The sequence below is a fragment of the Anomaloglossus baeobatrachus genome, chromosome 2 (genome assembly GCF_048569485.1).
Source record: "Anomaloglossus baeobatrachus isolate aAnoBae1 chromosome 2, aAnoBae1.hap1, whole genome shotgun sequence".
NCBI lineage: Eukaryota > Metazoa > Chordata > Amphibia > Anura > Aromobatidae > Anomaloglossus > Anomaloglossus baeobatrachus.
Window position 1 is genome coordinate 343054033 of NC_134354.1, and position 18242 is coordinate 343072274.

Below are 18242 nucleotides of genomic sequence, written 5' to 3' on the forward strand. Positions count from 1 at the left end.
TCATGCACGTCTCTATCCAGGGACAACGTGGAGCCTCCCAATGTTTGGCTTCCCTGCCTAAGGGCTATACTATAATACACCCACTTCCTTCCAATGGGCACTTCAGGTTTACAGGCCTTCATGCACGTCTCTATCCAGGGACAACGTGGAGCCTCCCAATGTTTGGCTTCCCTGCCTAAGGGCTATACTATAATACACCCACTTCCTTCCAATGGGCACTTCAGGTTTACAGGCCCTCATGCACGTCTGTATGCAGGGGCATTGGTGAACCTCACAATTTAGGACTGCCCTGGCAAAGGAAAATACTACAAAGACTCACTTCCTCAAAATGGGCACATTAGACTCAAGAGGCCTTCATGTACGTCTCTTCTCAGGGACATCGGAGTGCCACACAATGTTTTCACGTAAAATCTTTCATGTATTGATCTCAAAAAGTAACATACACCAGCTCTATCTCACTATTGGGTATGTGCCCTTAACATTTCCGCCATGAAAAATCATTTTGGGGTCATTTTGGAAGGTTTTCTGGTGAGTCCGTAAAAATGGCGTAAAACGCGGACAAAATTGTTCACAGCTGTGACTTTTGAGTGATAAATGCTTCAAGGGGTCTTCCCCATGCTGTTGCCATGTCATTTGAGCACTCTTCTGAGACTTTTGTGACATTTTTAGGGTTTCTCCATGCTGCCGGGAGGTCATTTCACAAAAATACTCGGGTCTCCCATAGGATAACATTGGGCTCGTTGCTCGGGCCGAGTACACGAGTATCTTGGGAGGCTCGGCCCGAGCTTCGAGCACCCGAGCTTTTTAGTACTCGCTCATCACTACTTGTGACTTTTAGGATCGCTACTTCCAATAGGTGGCGCTGTGCTAGAGTTTGTCTCCTTTACTGGAGAGACAATTTGAATATTTCCCTATTTCCCAGAGGGGCATTGCAGCTATAAGTCCCCTTACCTGGCAGCCAGACTGGCTTGCAAAGTCTCCTTAAGGAGAATAGTGTTCCCCCGTGGTCCCCACATAGCTTTCTCATGAGCCAGATCAGACACCCCCATACTTTGCACTGACGAGGGGCAAGCACCCCGAAACACCGTGTCTGCAAATTGGGATTCTGATCTGGCTTATATATCCTGAGTCATATTGCAAAGGATTGTCAAAAATCCACTTGTGACTTTTAGGATCGCTACTTCCAATAGGTGGCGCTGTGCTAGAGTTTGTCTCCTTTACTGGAGAGACAATTTGAATATTTCCCTATTTCCCAGAGGGGCATTGCAGCTATAAGTCCCCTTACCTGGCAGCCAGACTGGCTTGCAAAGTCTCCTTAAGGAGAATAGTGTTCCCCCGTGGTCCCCACATAGCTTTCTCATGAGCCAGATCAGACACCCCCATACTTTGCACTGACAAGGGGCAAGCACCCCGAAACACCGTGTCTGCAAATTGGGATTCTGATCTGGCTTATATATCCTGAGTCATATTGCAAAGGATTGTCAAAAATCCACTTGTGACTTTTAGGATCGCTACTTCCAATAGGTGGCGCTGTGCTAGAGTTTGTCTCCTTTACTGGAGAGACAATTTGAATATTTCCCTATTTCCCAGAGGGGCATTGCAGCTATAAGTCCCCTTACCTGGCAGCCAGACTGGCTTGCAAAGTCTCCTTAAGGAGAATAGTGTTCCCCCGTGGTCCCCACATAGCTTTCTCATGAGCCAGATCAGACACCCCCATACTTTGCACTGACGAGGGGCAAGCACCCCGAAACACCGTGTCTGCAAATTGGGATTCTGATCTGGCTTATATATCCTGAGTCATATTGCAAAGGATTGTCAAAAATCCACTTGTGACTTTTAGGATCGCTACTTCCAATAGGTGGCGCTGTGCTAGAGTTTGTCTCCTTTACTGGAGAGACAATTTGAATATTTCCCTATTTCCCAGAGGGGCATTGCAGCTATAAGTCCCCTTACCTGGCAGCCAGACTGGCTTGCAAAGTCTCCTTAAGGAGAATAGTGTTCCCCCGTGGTCCCCACATAGCTTTCTCATGAGCCAGATCAGACACCCCCATACTTTGCACTGACGAGGGGCAAGCACCCCGAAACACCGTGTCTGCAAATTGGGATTCTGATCTGGCTTTTATATCCTGAGTCATATTGCAAAGGATTGTCAAAAATCCACTTGTGACTTTTAGGATCGCTACTTCCAATAGGTGGCGCTGTGCTAGAGTTTGTCTCCTTTACTGGAGAGACAATTTGAATATTTCCCTATTTCCCAGAGGGGCATTGCAGCTATAAGTCCCCTTACCTGGCAGCCAGACTGGCTTGCAAAGTCTCCTTAAGGAGAATAGTGTTCCCCCGTGGTCCCCACATAGCTTTCTCATGAGCCAGATCAGACACCCCCATACTTTGCACTGACGAGGGGCAAGCACCCCGAAACACCGTGTCTGCAAATTGGGATTCTGATCTGGCTTATATATCCTGAGTCATATTGCAAAGGATTGTCAAAAATCCACTTGTGACTTTTAGGATCGCTACTTCCAATAGGTGGCGCTGTGCTAGAGTTTGTCTCCTTTACTGGAGAGACAATTTGAATATTTCCCTATTTCCCAGAGGGGCATTGCAGCTATAAGTCCCCTTACCTGGCAGCCAGACTGGCTTGCAAAGTCTCCTTAAGGAGAATAGTGTTCCCCCGTGGTCCCCACATAGCTTTCTCATGAGCCAGATCAGACACCCCCATACTTTGCACTGACGAGGGGCAAGCACCCCGAAACACCGTGTCTGCAAATTGGGATTCTGATCTGGCTTATATATGCTGAGTCATATTGCAAAGGATTGTCAAAAATCCACTTGTGACTTTTAGGATCGCTACTTCCAATAGGTGGCGCTGTGCTAGAGTTTGTCTCCTTTACTGGAGAGACAATTTGAATATTTCCCTATTTCCCAGAGGGGCATTGCAGCTATAAGTCCCCTTACCTGGCAGCCAGACTGGCTTGCAAAGTCTCCTTAAGGAGAATAGTGTTCCCCCGTGGTCCCCACATAGCTTTCTCATGAGCCAGATCAGACACCCCCATACTTTGCACTGACGAGGGGCAAGCACCCCGAAACACCGTGTCTGCAAATTGGGATTCTGATCTGGCTTATATATCCTGAGTCATATTGCAAAGGATTGTCAAAAATCCACTTGTGACTTTTAGGATCGCTACTTCCAATAGGTGGCGCTGTGCTAGAGTTTGTCTCCTTTACTGGAGAGACAATTTGAATATTTCCCTATTTCCCAGAGGGGCATTGCAGCTATAAGTCCCCTTACCTGGCAGCCAGACTGGCTTGCAAAGTCTCCTTAAGGAGAATAGTGTTCCCCCGTGGTCCCCACATAGCTTTCTCATGAGCCAGATCAGACACCCCCATACTTTGCACTGACGAGGGGCAAGCACCCCGAAACACCGTGTCTGCAAATTGGGATTCTGATCTGGCTTATATATCCTGAGTCATATTGCAAAGGATTGTCAAAAATCCACTTGTGACTTTTAGGATCGCTACTTCCAATAGGTGGCGCTGTGCTAGAGTTTGTCTCCTTTACTGGAGAGACAATTTGAATATTTCCCTATTTCCCAGAGGGGCATTGCAGCTATAAGTCCCCTTACCTGGCAGCCAGACTGGCTTGCAAAGTCTCCTTAAGGAGAATAGTGTTCCCCCGTGGTCCCCACATAGCTTTCTCATGAGCCAGATCAGACACCCCCATACTTTGCACTGACGAGGGGCAAGCACCCCGAAACACCGTGTCTGCAAATTGGGATTCTGATCTGGCTTATATATCCTGAGTCATATTGCAAAGGATTGTCAAAAATCCACTTGTGACTTTTAGGATCGCTACTTCCAATAGGTGGCGCTGTGCTAGAGTTTGTCTCCTTTACTGGAGAGACAATTTGAATATTTCCCTATTTCCCAGAGGGGCATTGCAGCTATAAGTCCCCTTACCTGGCAGCCAGACTGGCTTGCAAAGTCTCCTTAAGGAGAATAGTGTTCCCCCGTGGTCCCCACATAGCTTTCTCATGAGCCAGATCAGACACCCCCCATACTTTGCACTGACGAGGGGCAAGCACCCCGAAACACCGTGTCTGCAAATTGGGATTCTGATCTGGCTTATATATGCTGAGTCATATTGCAAAGGATTGTCAAAAATCCACTTGTGACTTTTAGGATCGCTACTTCCAATAGGTGGCGCTGTGCTAGAGTTTGTCTCCTTTACTGGAGAGACAATTTGAATATTTCCCAGAGGGGCATTGCAGCTATAAGTCCCCTTACCTGGCAGCCAGACTGGCTTGCAAAGTCTCCTTAAGGAGAATAGTGTTCCCCCGTGGTCCCCACATAGCTTTCTCATGAGCCAGATCAGACACCCCCATACTTTGCACTGACGAGGGGCAAGCACCCCGAAACACCGTGTCTGCAAATTGGGATTCTGATCTGGCTTTTATATCCTGAGTCATATTGCAAAGGATTGTCAAAAATCCACTTGTGACTTTTAGGATCGCTACTTCCAATAGGTGGCGCTGTGCTAGAGTTTGTCTCCTTTACTGGAGAGACAATTTGAATATTTCCCTATTTCCCAGAGGGGCATTGCAGCTATAAGTCCCCTTACCTGGCAGCCAGACTGGCTTGCAAAGTCTCCTTAAGGAGAATAGTGTTCCCCCGTGGTCCCCACATAGCTTTCTCATGAGCCAGATCAGACACCCCCATACTTTGCACTGACGAGGGGCAAGCACCCCGAAACACCGTGTCTGCAAATTGGGATTCTGATCTGGCTTATATATCCTGAGTCATATTGCAAAGGATTGTCAAAAATCCACTTGTGACTTTTAGGATCGCTACTTCCAATAGGTGGCGCTGTGCTAGAGTTTGTCTCCTTTACTGGAGAGACAATTTGAATATTTCCCTATTTCCCAGAGGGGCATTGCAGCTATAAGTCCCCTTACCTGGCAGCCAGACTGGCTTGCAAAGTCTCCTTAAGGAGAATAGTGTTCCCCCGTGGTCCCCACATAGCTTTCTCATGAGCCAGATCAGACACCCCCATACTTTGCACTGACAAGGGGCAAGCACCCCGAAACACCGTGTCTGCAAATTGGGATTCTGATCTGGCTTATATATCCTGAGTCATATTGCAAAGGATTGTCAAAAATCCACTTGTGACTTTTAGGATCGCTACTTCCAATAGGTGGCGCTGTGCTAGAGTTTGTCTCCTTTACTGGAGAGACAATTTGAATATTTCCCTATTTCCCAGAGGGGCATTGCAGCTATAAGTCCCCTTACCTGGCAGCCAGACTGGCTTGCAAAGTCTCCTTAAGGAGAATAGTGTTCCCCCGTGGTCCCCACATAGCTTTCTCATGAGCCAGATCAGACACCCCCATACTTTGCACTGACGAGGGGCAAGCACCCCGAAACACCGTGTTTGCAAATTGGGATTCTGATCTGGCTTATATATCCTGAGTCATATTGCAAAGGATTGTCAAAAATCCACTTGTGACTTTTAGGATCGCTACTTCCAATAGGTGGCGCTGTGCTAGAGTTTGTCTCCTTTACTGGAGAGACAATTTGAATATTTCCCTATTTCCCAGAGGGGCATTGCAGCTATAAGTCCCCTTACCTGGCAGCCAGACTGGCTTGCAAAGTCTCCTTAAGGAGAATAGTGTTCCCCCGTGGTCCCCACATAGCTTTCTCATGAGCCAGATCAGACACCCCCATACTTTGCACTGACGAGGGGCAAGCACCCCGAAACACCGTGTCTGCAAATTGGGATTCTGATCTGGCTTATATATCCTGAGTCATATTGCAAACGATTGTCAAAAATCCACTTGTGACTTTTAGGATCGCTACTTCCAATAGGTGGCGCTGTGCTAGAGTTTGTCTCCTTTACTGGAGAGACAATTTGAATATTTCCCTATTTCCCAGAGGGGCATTGCAGCTATAAGTCCCCTTACCTGGCAGCCAGACTGGCTTGCAAAGTCTCCTTAAGGAGAATAGTGTTCCCCCGTGGTCCCCACATAGCTTTCTCATGAGCCAGATCAGACACCCCCATACTTTGCACTGACGAGGGGCAAGCACCCCGAAACACCGTGTCTGCAAATTGGGATTCTGATCTGGCTTATATATCCTGAGTCATATTGCAAAGGATTGTCAAAAATCCACTTGTGACTTTTAGGATCGCTACTTCCAATAGGTGGCGCTGTGCTAGAGTTTGTCTCCTTTACTGGAGAGACAATTTGAATATTTCCCAGAGGGGCATTGCAGCTATAAGTCCCCTTACCTGGCAGCCAGACTGGCTTGCAAAGTCTCCTTAAGGAGAATAGTGTTCCCCCGTGGTCCCCACATAGCTTTCTCATGAGCCAGATCAGACACCCCCATACTTTGCACTGACGAGGGGCAAGCACCCCGAAACACCGTGTCTGCAAATTGGGATTCTGATCTGGCTTATATATCCTGAGTCATATTGCAAAGGATTGTCAAAAATCCACTTGTGACTTTTAGGATCGCTACTTCCAATAGGTGGCGCTGTGCTAGAGTTTGTCTCCTTTACTGGAGAGACAATTTGAATATTTCCCTATTTCCCAGAGGGGCATTGCAGCTATAAGTCCCCTTACCTGGCAGCCAGACTGGCTTGCAAAGTCTCCTTAAGGAGAATAGTGTTCCCCCGTGGTCCCCACATAGCTTTCTCATGAGCCAGATCAGACACCCCCATACTTTGCACTGACGAGGGGCAAGCACCCCGAAACACCGTGTCTGCAAATTGGGATTCTGATCTGGCTTATATATCCTGAGTCATATTGCAAAGGATTGTCAAAAATCCACTTGTGACTTTTAGGATCGCTACTTCCAATAGGTGGCGCTGTGCTAGAGTTTGTCTCCTTTACTGGAGAGACAATTTGAATATTTCCCTATTTCCCAGAGGGGCATTGCAGCTATAAGTCCCCTCACCTGGCAGCCAGACTGGCTTGCAAAGTCTCCTTAAGGAGAATAGTGTTCCCCCGTGGTCCCCACATAGCTTTCTCATGAGCCAGATCAGACACCCCCATACTTTGCACTGACGAGGGGCAAGCACCCCGAAACACCGTGTCTGCAAATTGGGATTCTGATCTGGCTTATATATCCTGAGTCATATTGCAAAGGATTGTCAAAAATCCACTTGTGACTTTTAGGATCGCTACTTCCAATAGGTGGCGCTGTGCTAGAGTTTGTCTCCTTTACTGGAGAGACAATTTGAATATTTCCCTATTTCCCAGAGGGGCATTGCAGCTATAAGTCCCCTTACCTGGCAGCCAGACTGGCTTGCAAAGTCTCCTTAAGGAGAATAGTGTTCCCCCGTGGTCCCCACATAGCTTTCTCATGAGCCAGATCAGACACCCCCATACTTTGCACTGACGAGGGGCAAGCACCCCGAAACACCGTGTCTGCAAATTGGGATTCTGATCTGGCTTATATATCCTGAGTCATATTGCAAAGGATTGTCAAAAATCCACTTGTGACTTTTAGGATCGCTACTTCCAATAGGTGGCGCTGTGCTAGAGTTTGTCTCCTTTACTGGAGAGACAATTTGAATATTTCCCTATTTCCCAGAGGGGCATTGCAGCTATAAGTCCCCTTACCTGGCAGCCAGACTGGCTTGCAAAGTCTCCTTAAGGAGAATAGTGTTCCCCCGTGGTCCCCACATAGCTTTCTCATGAGCCAGATCAGACACCCCCATACTTTGCACTGACGAGGGGAAAGCACCCCGAAACACCGTGTCTGCAAATTGGGATTCTGATCTGGCTTATATATCCTGAGTCATATTGCAAAGGATTGTCAAAAATCCACTTGTGACTTTTAGGATCGCTACTTCCAATAGGTGGCGCTGTGCTAGAGTTTGTCTCCTTTACTGGAGAGACAATTTGAATATTTCCCTATTTCCCAGAGGGGCATTGCAGCTATAAGTCCCCTTACCTGGCAGCCAGACTGGCTTGCAAAGTCTCCTTAAGGAGAATAGTGGTCCTCACATAGCTTTCTCATGAGCCAGATCAGACACCCCCATACTTTGCACTGACGAGGGGCAAGCACCCCGAAACACCGTGTCTGCAAATTGGGATTCTGATCTGGCTTATATATCCTGAGTCATATTGCAAAGGATTGTCAAAAATCCACTTGTGACTTTTAGGATCGCTACTTCCAATAGGTGGCGCTGTGCTAGAGTTTGTCTCCTTTACTGGAGAGACAATTTGAATATTTCCCTATTTCCCAGAGGGGCATTGCAGCTATAAGTCCCCTTACCTGGCAGCCAGACTGGCTTGCAAAGTCTCCTTAAGGAGAATAGTGTTCCCCCGTGGTCCCCACATAGCTTTCTTATGAGCCAGATCAGACACCCCCATACTTTGCACTGACGAGGGGCAAGCACCCCGAAACACCGTGTCTGCAAATTGGGATTCTGATCTGGCTTATATATCCTGAGTCATATTGCAAAGGATTGTCAAAAATCCACTTGTGACTTTTAGGATCGCTACTTCCAATAGGTGGCGCTGTGCTAGAGTTTGTCTCCTTTACTGGAGAGACAATTTGAATATTTCCCTATTTCCCAGAGGGGCATTGCAGCTATAAGTCCCCTTACCTGGCAGCCAGACTGGCTTGCAAAGTCTCCTTAAGGAGAATAGTGTTCCCCCGTGGTCCCCACATAGCTTTCTCATGAGCCAGATCAGACACCCCCCATACTTTGCACTGACGAGGGGCAAGCACCCCGAAACACCGTGTCTGCAAATTGGGATTCTGATCTGGCTTATATATCCTGAGTCATATTGCAAAGGATTGTCAAAAATCCACTTGTGACTTTTAGGATCGCTACTTCCAATAGGTGGCGCTGTGCTAGAGTTTGTCTCCTTTACTGGAGAGACAATTTGAATATTTCCCAGAGGGGCATTGCAGCTATAAGTCCCCTTACCTGGCAGCCAGACTGGCTTGCAAAGTCTCCTTAAGGAGAATAGTGTTCCCCCGTGGTCCCCACATAGCTTTCTCATGAGCCAGATCAGACACCCCCATACTTTGCACTGACGAGGGGCAAGCACCCCGAAACACCGTGTCTGCAAATTGGGATTCTGATCTGGCTTTTATATCCTGAGTCATATTGCAAAGGATTGTCAAAAATCCACTTGTGACTTTTAGGATCGCTACTTCCAATAGGTGGCGCTGTGCTAGAGTTTGTCTCCTTTACTGGAGAGACAATTTGAATATTTCCCTATTTCCCAGAGGGGCATTGCAGCTATAAGTCCCCTTACCTGGCAGCCAGACTGGCTTGCAAAGTCTCCTTAAGGAGAATAGTGTTCCCCCGTGGTCCCCACATAGCTTTCTCATGAGCCAGATCAGACACCCCCATACTTTGCACTGACGAGGGGCAAGCACCCCGAAACACCGTGTCTGCAAATTGGGATTCTGATCTGGCTTATATATCCTGAGTCATATTGCAAAGGATTGTCAAAAATCCACTTGTGACTTTTAGGATCGCTACTTCCAATAGGTGGCGCTGTGCTAGAGTTTGTCTCCTTTACTGGAGAGACAATTTGAATATTTCCCTATTTCCCAGAGGGGCATTGCAGCTATAAGTCCCCTTACCTGGCAGCCAGACTGGCTTGCAAAGTCTCCTTAAGGAGAATAGTGTTCCCCCGTGGTCCCCACATAGCTTTCTCATGAGCCAGATCAGACACCCCCATACTTTGCACTGACAAGGGGCAAGCACCCCGAAACACCGTGTCTGCAAATTGGGATTCTGATCTGGCTTATATATCCTGAGTCATATTGCAAAGGATTGTCAAAAATCCACTTGTGACTTTTAGGATCGCTACTTCCAATAGGTGGCGCTGTGCTAGAGTTTGTCTCCTTTACTGGAGAGACAATTTGAATATTTCCCTATTTCCCAGAGGGGCATTGCAGCTATAAGTCCCCTTACCTGGCAGCCAGACTGGCTTGCAAAGTCTCCTTAAGGAGAATAGTGTTCCCCCGTGGTCCCCACATAGCTTTCTCATGAGCCAGATCAGACACCCCCATACTTTGCACTGACGAGGGGCAAGCACCCCGAAACACCGTGTTTGCAAATTGGGATTCTGATCTGGCTTATATATCCTGAGTCATATTGCAAAGGATTGTCAAAAATCCACTTGTGACTTTTAGGATCGCTACTTCCAATAGGTGGCGCTGTGCTAGAGTTTGTCTCCTTTACTGGAGAGACAATTTGAATATTTCCCTATTTCCCAGAGGGGCATTGCAGCTATAAGTCCCCTTACCTGGCAGCCAGACTGGCTTGCAAAGTCTCCTTAAGGAGAATAGTGTTCCCCCGTGGTCCCCACATAGCTTTCTCATGAGCCAGATCAGACACCCCCATACTTTGCACTGACGAGGGGCAAGCACCCCGAAACACCGTGTCTGCAAATTGGGATTCTGATCTGGCTTATATATCCTGAGTCATATTGCAAAGGATTGTCAAAAATCCACTTGTGACTTTTAGGATCGCTACTTCCAATAGGTGGCGCTGTGCTAGAGTTTGTCTCCTTTACTGGAGAGACAATTTGAATATTTCCCTATTTCCCAGAGGGGCATTGCAGCTATAAGTCCCCTTACCTGGCAGCCAGACTGGCTTGCAAAGTCTCCTTAAGGAGAATAGTGTTCCCCCGTGGTCCCCACATAGCTTTCTCATGAGCCAGATCAGACACCCCCATACTTTGCACTGACGAGGGGCAAGCACCCCGAAACACCGTGTCTGCAAATTGGGATTCTGATCTGGCTTATATATCCTGAGTCATATTGCAAAGGATTGTCAAAAATCCACTTGTGACTTTTAGGATCGCTACTTCCAATAGGTGGCGCTGTGCTAGAGTTTGTCTCCTTTACTGGAGAGACAATTTGAATATTTCCCAGAGGGGCATTGCAGCTATAAGTCCCCTTACCTGGCAGCCAGACTGGCTTGCAAAGTCTCCTTAAGGAGAATAGTGTTCCCCCGTGGTCCCCACATAGCTTTCTCATGAGCCAGATCAGACACCCCCATACTTTGCACTGACGAGGGGCAAGCACCCCGAAACACCGTGTCTGCAAATTGGGATTCTGATCTGGCTTATATATCCTGAGTCATATTGCAAAGGATTGTCAAAAATCCACTTGTGACTTTTAGGATCGCTACTTCCAATAGGTGGCGCTGTGCTAGAGTTTGTCTCCTTTACTGGAGAGACAATTTGAATATTTCCCTATTTCCCAGAGGGGCATTGCAGCTATAAGTCCCCTTACCTGGCAGCCAGACTGGCTTGCAAAGTCTCCTTAAGGAGAATAGTGTTCCCCCGTGGTCCCCACATAGCTTTCTCATGAGCCAGATCAGACACCCCCATACTTTGCACTGACGAGGGGCAAGCACCCCGAAACACCGTGTCTGCAAATTGGGATTCTGATCTGGCTTATATATCCTGAGTCATATTGCAAAGGATTGTCAAAAATCCACTTGTGACTTTTAGGATCGCTACTTCCAATAGGTGGCGCTGTGCTAGAGTTTGTCTCCTTTACTGGAGAGACAATTTGAATATTTCCCTATTTCCCAGAGGGGCATTGCAGCTATAAGTCCCCTCACCTGGCAGCCAGACTGGCTTGCAAAGTCTCCTTAAGGAGAATAGTGTTCCCCCGTGGTCCCCACATAGCTTTCTCATGAGCCAGATCAGACACCCCCATACTTTGCACTGACGAGGGGCAAGCACCCCGAAACACCGTGTCTGCAAATTGGGATTCTGATCTGGCTTATATATCCTGAGTCATATTGCAAAGGATTGTCAAAAATCCACTTGTGACTTTTAGGATCGCTACTTCCAATAGGTGGCGCTGTGCTAGAGTTTGTCTCCTTTACTGGAGAGACAATTTGAATATTTCCCTATTTCCCAGAGGGGCATTGCAGCTATAAGTCCCCTTACCTGGCAGCCAGACTGGCTTGCAAAGTCTCCTTAAGGAGAATAGTGTTCCCCCGTGGTCCCCACATAGCTTTCTCATGAGCCAGATCAGACACCCCCATACTTTGCACTGACGAGGGGCAAGCACCCCGAAACACCGTGTCTGCAAATTGGGATTCTGATCTGGCTTATATATCCTGAGTCATATTGCAAAGGATTGTCAAAAATCCACTTGTGACTTTTAGGATCGCTACTTCCAATAGGTGGCGCTGTGCTAGAGTTTGTCTCCTTTACTGGAGAGACAATTTGAATATTTCCCTATTTCCCAGAGGGGCATTGCAGCTATAAGTCCCCTTACCTGGCAGCCAGACTGGCTTGCAAAGTCTCCTTAAGGAGAATAGTGTTCCCCCGTGGTCTCCACATAGCTTTCTCATGAGCCAGATCAGACACCCCCATACTTTGCACTGACGAGGGGAAAGCACCCCGAAACACCGTGTCTGCAAATTGGGATTCTGATCTGGCTTATATATCCTGAGTCATATTGCAAAGGATTGTCAAAAATCCACTTGTGACTTTTAGGATCGCTACTTCCAATAGGTGGCGCTGTGCTAGAGTTTGTCTCCTTTACTGGAGAGACAATTTGAATATTTCCCTATTTCCCAGAGGGGCATTGCAGCTATAAGTCCCCTTACCTGGCAGCCAGACTGGCTTGCAAAGTCTCCTTAAGGAGAATAGTGGTCCCCACATAGCTTTCTCATGAGCCAGATCAGACACCCCCATACTTTGCACTGACGAGGGGCAAGCACCCCGAAACACCGTGTCTGCAAATTGGGATTCTGATCTGGCTTATATATCCTGAGTCATATTGCAAAGGATTGTCAAAAATCCACTTGTGACTTTTAGGATCGCTACTTCCAATAGGTGGCGCTGTGCTAGAGTTTGTCTCCTTTACTGGAGAGACAATTTGAATATTTCCCTATTTCCCAGAGGGGCATTGCAGCTATAAGTCCCCTTACCTGGCAGCCAGACTGGCTTGCAAAGTCTCCTTAAGGAGAATAGTGTTCCCCCGTGGTCCCCACATAGCTTTCTCATGAGCCAGATCAGACACCCCCATACTTTGCACTGACGAGGGGCAAGCACCCCGAAACACCGTGTCTGCAAATTGGGATTCTGATCTGGCTTATATATCCTGAGTCATATTGCAAAGGATTGTCAAAAATCCACTTGTGACTTTTAGGATCGCTACTTCCAATAGGTGGCGCTGTGCTAGAGTTTGTCTCCTTTACTGGAGAGACAATTTGAATATTTCCCTATTTCCCAGAGGGGCATTGCAGCTATAAGTCCCCTTACCTGGCAGCCAGACTGGCTTGCAAAGTCTCCTTAAGGAGAATAGTGTTCCCCCGTGGTCCCCACATAGCTTTCTCATGAGCCAGATCAGACACCCCCATACTTTGCACTGACGAGGGGCAAGCACCCCGAAACACCGTGTCTGCAAATTGGGATTCTGATCTGGCTTATATATCCTGAGTCATATTGCAAAGGATTGTCAAAAATCCACTTGTGACTTTTAGGATCGCTACTTCCAATAGGTGGCGCTGTGCTAGAGTTTGTCTCCTTTACTGGAGAGACAATTTGAATATTTCCCTATTTCCCAGAGGGGCATTGCAGCTATAAGTCCCCTTACCTGGCAGCCAGACTGGCTTGCAAAGTCTCCTTAAGGAGAATAGTGTTCCCCCGTGGTCCCCACATAGCTTTCTCATGAGCCAGATCAGACACCCCCATACTTTGCACTGACGAGGGGCAAGCACCCCGAAACACCGTGTCTGCAAATTGGGATTCTGATCTGGCTTATATATCCTGAGTCATATTGCAAAGGATTGTCAAAAATCCACTTGTGACTTTTAGGATCGCTACTTCCAATAGGTGGCGCTGTGCTAGAGTTTGTCTCCTTTACTGGAGAGACAATTTGAATATTTCCCTATTTCCCAGAGGGGCATTGCAGCTATAAGTCCCCTTACCTGGCAGCCAGACTGGCTTGCAAAGTCTCCTTAAGGAGAATAGTGTTCCCCCGTGGTCCCCACATAGCTTTCTCATGAGCCAGATCAGACACCCCCATACTTTGCACTGACGAGGGGCAAGCACCCCGAAACACCGTGTCTGCAAATTGGGATTCTGATCTGGCTTATATATCCTGAGTCATATTGCAAAGGATTGTCAAAAATCCACTTGTGACTTTTAGGATCGCTACTTCCAATAGGTGGCGCTGTGCTAGAGTTTGTCTCCTTTACTGGAGAGACAATTTGAATATTTCCCTATTTCCCAGAGGGGCATTGCAGCTATAAGTCCCCTTACCTGGCAGCCAGACTGGCTTGCAAAGTCTCCTTAAGGAGAATAGTGTTCCCCCGTGGTCCCCACATAGCTTTCTCATGAGCCAGATCAGACACCCCCATACTTTGCACTGACGAGGGGCAAGCACCCCGAAACACCGTGTCTGCAAATTGGGATTCTGATCTGGCTTATATATCCTGAGTCATATTGCAAAGGATTGTCAAAAATCCACTTGTGACTTTTAGGATCGCTACTTCCAATAGGTGGCGCTGTGCTAGAGTTTGTCTCCTTTACTGGAGAGACAATTTGAATATTTGCCAATACATAGTAACTTTCCAGAAGGTTTCATAGTGTAGTAGTTATCACGTCTGCTTAACACTGGTTCAATCCCCAGTAAAAGCAAACTGTTCTCGGTGTTGAAATAATACCCTATCAAACTACAATATATGAAGTTCTTGGCTTTGTTGCCGAATGATAGGATGTTTTGGCTTCCATCACCCACAGAACTAATAATTTTTTTCCCCTGGCTGTCAAAACTCGTTTTCAATTGCCATTGCTTTGCAGGATTTCGCAGGTTTCATAGTGTAGTGGTCATCACGTCTGCTTCACACGCAGAAGGTCCTGGGTTCAATCCCCAGTGAAACCAATCCGTTTTCGCTGTTGAAGTAATTTGCTATCAACAGGATTTCACAGGTTTCATAATGTAGTGGTCATCACGTCTGCTTAACACGCAGAAGGTCCTGGGTTTAATCCCCAGTAAAACCAGTCTGTTCTTGGTGTTAAAATAATACCCTATCCAACTGCAATACATGAAGTTCTTGGCTTTGTTGCCGAATGACGGGATGTTTTAGCTTCCATAACCAACAGAACTACGAATTTTTTTTTTTCCTGGCAGTCAAATTTCGTCTCTAATTGCCATTACTTTGCAGGAATCACAGGTTTTAAAGTGTGGTGGTCATCAAGTCTGCTTCATATGCAGAACGTTCTGGGTTCAATACCCAGTGAAACCAATCTGTTTTCGGTGTTGAAGTAATTTCCTATCAACCTGTAAAGTATGAAATTCTTGGTTTCGTTGCCAAATGACAATACATTTTGGCTTCTATCACAAGGAGAACTACGATTTTGGGTTTCTTTTTTATTGAACATTTTAGCAGAAAACATAATCCCATATTATAAAAAAACCTGTTTGTTTTAAAATATATAGTTCCCATAAATACAAAAGCAAACGACTAAACTATGTCGAAAAAAGTAACACATTCAATGTAAACTTCAATTTAAGCAATATCCCTTTGTAGGAATAAAACTCGTAAAATATGTAATAAAAATTGGAAATGTTTCATTACCAAAAATACTTTCCTTCAGCAATAAAAAGGCCCTGTCAGTCACAATTCTGCTCTGCTAGCCAATACACAATAACTTTTCATCAGGATTCATAGTGTAGTGGTCATCATGTCTGCTTAACACGTAGACGGTCCTGGGTTTAATACCCAGTAAAACCAGTCTGTTCTTGGTGTTGAAATAATACCCTATCAAACTACAATATATGAAGTTATTGGCTTTGTTGCAGAATGATGGGATGTTTTGGCTTCCATCACCAACAGAACTAAGAATTTTTTTTTTTCCCTAGCGGTCAAAACTCGTCTCCAATTGCCATTGCTTTGCAGGATTTCACAGGTTTCATAGTGTAGTGGTCATCACGTCTGCTTAACACGAAGAAGGTCCTGGGTTCAATCCCCAGTGAAACCAGTCTCTTCTTGGTGTTGAAATAATACCCTATCAAACTACAATATATGAAGTTCTTGGCTTTGTTGCCGAATGATGGGATGTTTTGGCTTCCATCACCAACAGAACTAATAATTTTTTTCCCCTGGCGGTCAAAACTCGTTTTCAATTGCCATTGCTTTGCAGGATTTCACAGGTTTCATAGTGTAGTGGTCATCACGTCTGCTTTACACGCAGAAGGTCCTGGGTTCAATCCCCAGTGAAACCAATCTGTTTTCGCTGTTGAAGTAATTTGCTATCAACCTGTAATATATAAAATTCTTGGTTTCGTTGCCAAATGACAATACATTTTGGCTTCCATCACAAAGAGAACTACTATTTTGGGTTTCTTTTTTATTGTCCATTTTAGCAGAAAGCATAATCCCATATTATAAAAATCCTGTTTGTTTAAAAATATATAGTTCCCATAAATACAAAAGCAAACGACTAAACTGTGTAGAAAAAAGTAACACATTCAATGTAAACTTCAATTTAAGCAATATCCGTTTGTAGGAATAAAACTGGTAAAATATGTAATAAAAATTGTAAATTTTTCATTACCAAAAATACTTTCCTTCAGCAATAAAAAGGCCCTGTCAGTCACAATTCTGCTCTGCTAGGCAATACACAGTAACTTTTCATCAGGATTCATAGTGTAGCGGTCATCATATCTGCTTAACACGTAGAAGGTCCTGGGTTTAATCCCCAGAAAAACCAGTCTGTTCTTGGTGTTGAAATAATACCGTATCCAACTGCAATACATGAAGTTCTTGGCTTTGTTGCCGAATGACGGGATGTTTTAGCTTCCAAAACCAACAGAACTATGAATTTTTTTTTTTCCTGGCAGTCAAATTTCATCTCTAATTGCCATTATTTTGCAGGAATCACAGGTTTTAAAGTGTGGTGGTCTTCAAGTCTGCTTCATATGCAGAACATTCTGGGTTAACACTGGTTCAATCCCCAGTAAAAGCAATCTGTTCTCGGTGTTGAAATAATACCCTATCAAACTACAATATATGAAGTTCTTGGCTTTGTTGCCGAATGATGGGATGTTTTGGCTTCCATCACCAACAGAACTAATAATTTTTTTCCCCTGGCGGTCAAAACTCGTTTTCAATTGCCATTGCTTTGCAGGATTTCTCATGTTTCATAGTGTAGTGGTCATCACGTCTGCTTCACACGCAGAAGGTTCTGGGTTCAATCCCCAGTGAAACCAATCTGTTTTCGCTGTTGAAGTAATTTGCTATCAACAGGATTTCACAGGTTTTATAGTGTAGTGGTCATCACGTCTGCTTAACACGCAGAAGGTCCTGAGTTTAATCCCCAGTAAAAACCAGTCTGTTCTTGGTGTTGAAATAATACCCTATCCAACTGCAATACATGAAGTTCTTGGCTTTGTTGCCGAATGATGGGATGTTTTGGCTTCCATCACCAACAGAACTAATAATTTTTTTCCCCTGGCTGTCAAAACTCGTTTTCATGTGCCATTGCTTTGCAGGATTTCACAGGTTTCATAGTGTAGTGGCCATCACGTCTGCTTCACACGCAGAAGGTCCTGGGTTCAATCCCCAGTGAAACCAATCTGTTTTCGCTGTTGAAGTAATTTGCTATCAACAGGATTTAACAGGTTTCATAGTGTAGTGGTCATCACGTCTGCTTAACACGCAGAAGGTCCTGGGTTTAATCCCCAGTAAAACCAGTCTGTTCTTGGTGTTGAAATAATACCCTATCAAACTACAATATATGAAGTTCTTGGCTTTGTTGCCGAATGATGGGATGTTTTGGCTTCCATCACCAACAGAACTAATAATGTTTTTCCCCTGGCTGTCAAAACTCGTTTTTAATTGCCATTGCTTTGCATTATTTCACAGGTTTCATAGTGTAGTGGTCATCACGTCTGCTTCACACGCAGAAGGTCCTGGGTTCAATCCCCAGTGAAACCAATCTGTTTTCGCTGTTGAAGTAATTTGCTATCAACCTGTAATATATAAAATTCTTGGTTTCGTTGCCAAATGACAATACATTTTGGCTTCCATCACAAAGAGAACTACTATTTTGGGTTTCTTTTTTATTGTCCATTTTAGCAGAAAGCATAATCCCATATTATAAAAATCCTGTTTGTTTAAAAATATATAGTTCCCATAAATACAAAAGCAAACGACTAAACTGTGTAGAAAAAAGTAACACATTCAATGTAAACTTCAATTTAAGCAATATCCCTTTGTAGGAATAAAACTGGTAAAA

General features: G+C 45.5%; 3 non-coding genes across 3 annotated transcripts; all 3 read left to right on the forward strand.

Annotated features, from left to right (window-relative positions):
• The first annotated feature begins 14810 nt into the window (after window positions 1-14810).
• Window positions 14811-14883, forward strand: TRNAV-CAC (transfer RNA valine (anticodon CAC)). Its single transcript has one exon. It is a non-coding gene; the product is annotated as a tRNA-Val (tRNA).
• Window positions 14884-16154: 1271 nt separating this feature from the next.
• On the forward strand, window positions 16155-16227 carry TRNAV-UAC (transfer RNA valine (anticodon UAC)). Its single transcript has one exon. It is a non-coding gene; the product is annotated as a tRNA-Val (tRNA).
• A 1641-nt stretch (window positions 16228-17868) lies between these two features.
• TRNAV-CAC (transfer RNA valine (anticodon CAC)) lies at window positions 17869-17941 on the forward strand. The gene has a single exon. It is a non-coding gene; the product is annotated as a tRNA-Val (tRNA).
• The last annotated feature ends 301 nt before the right edge of the window (window positions 17942-18242 follow it).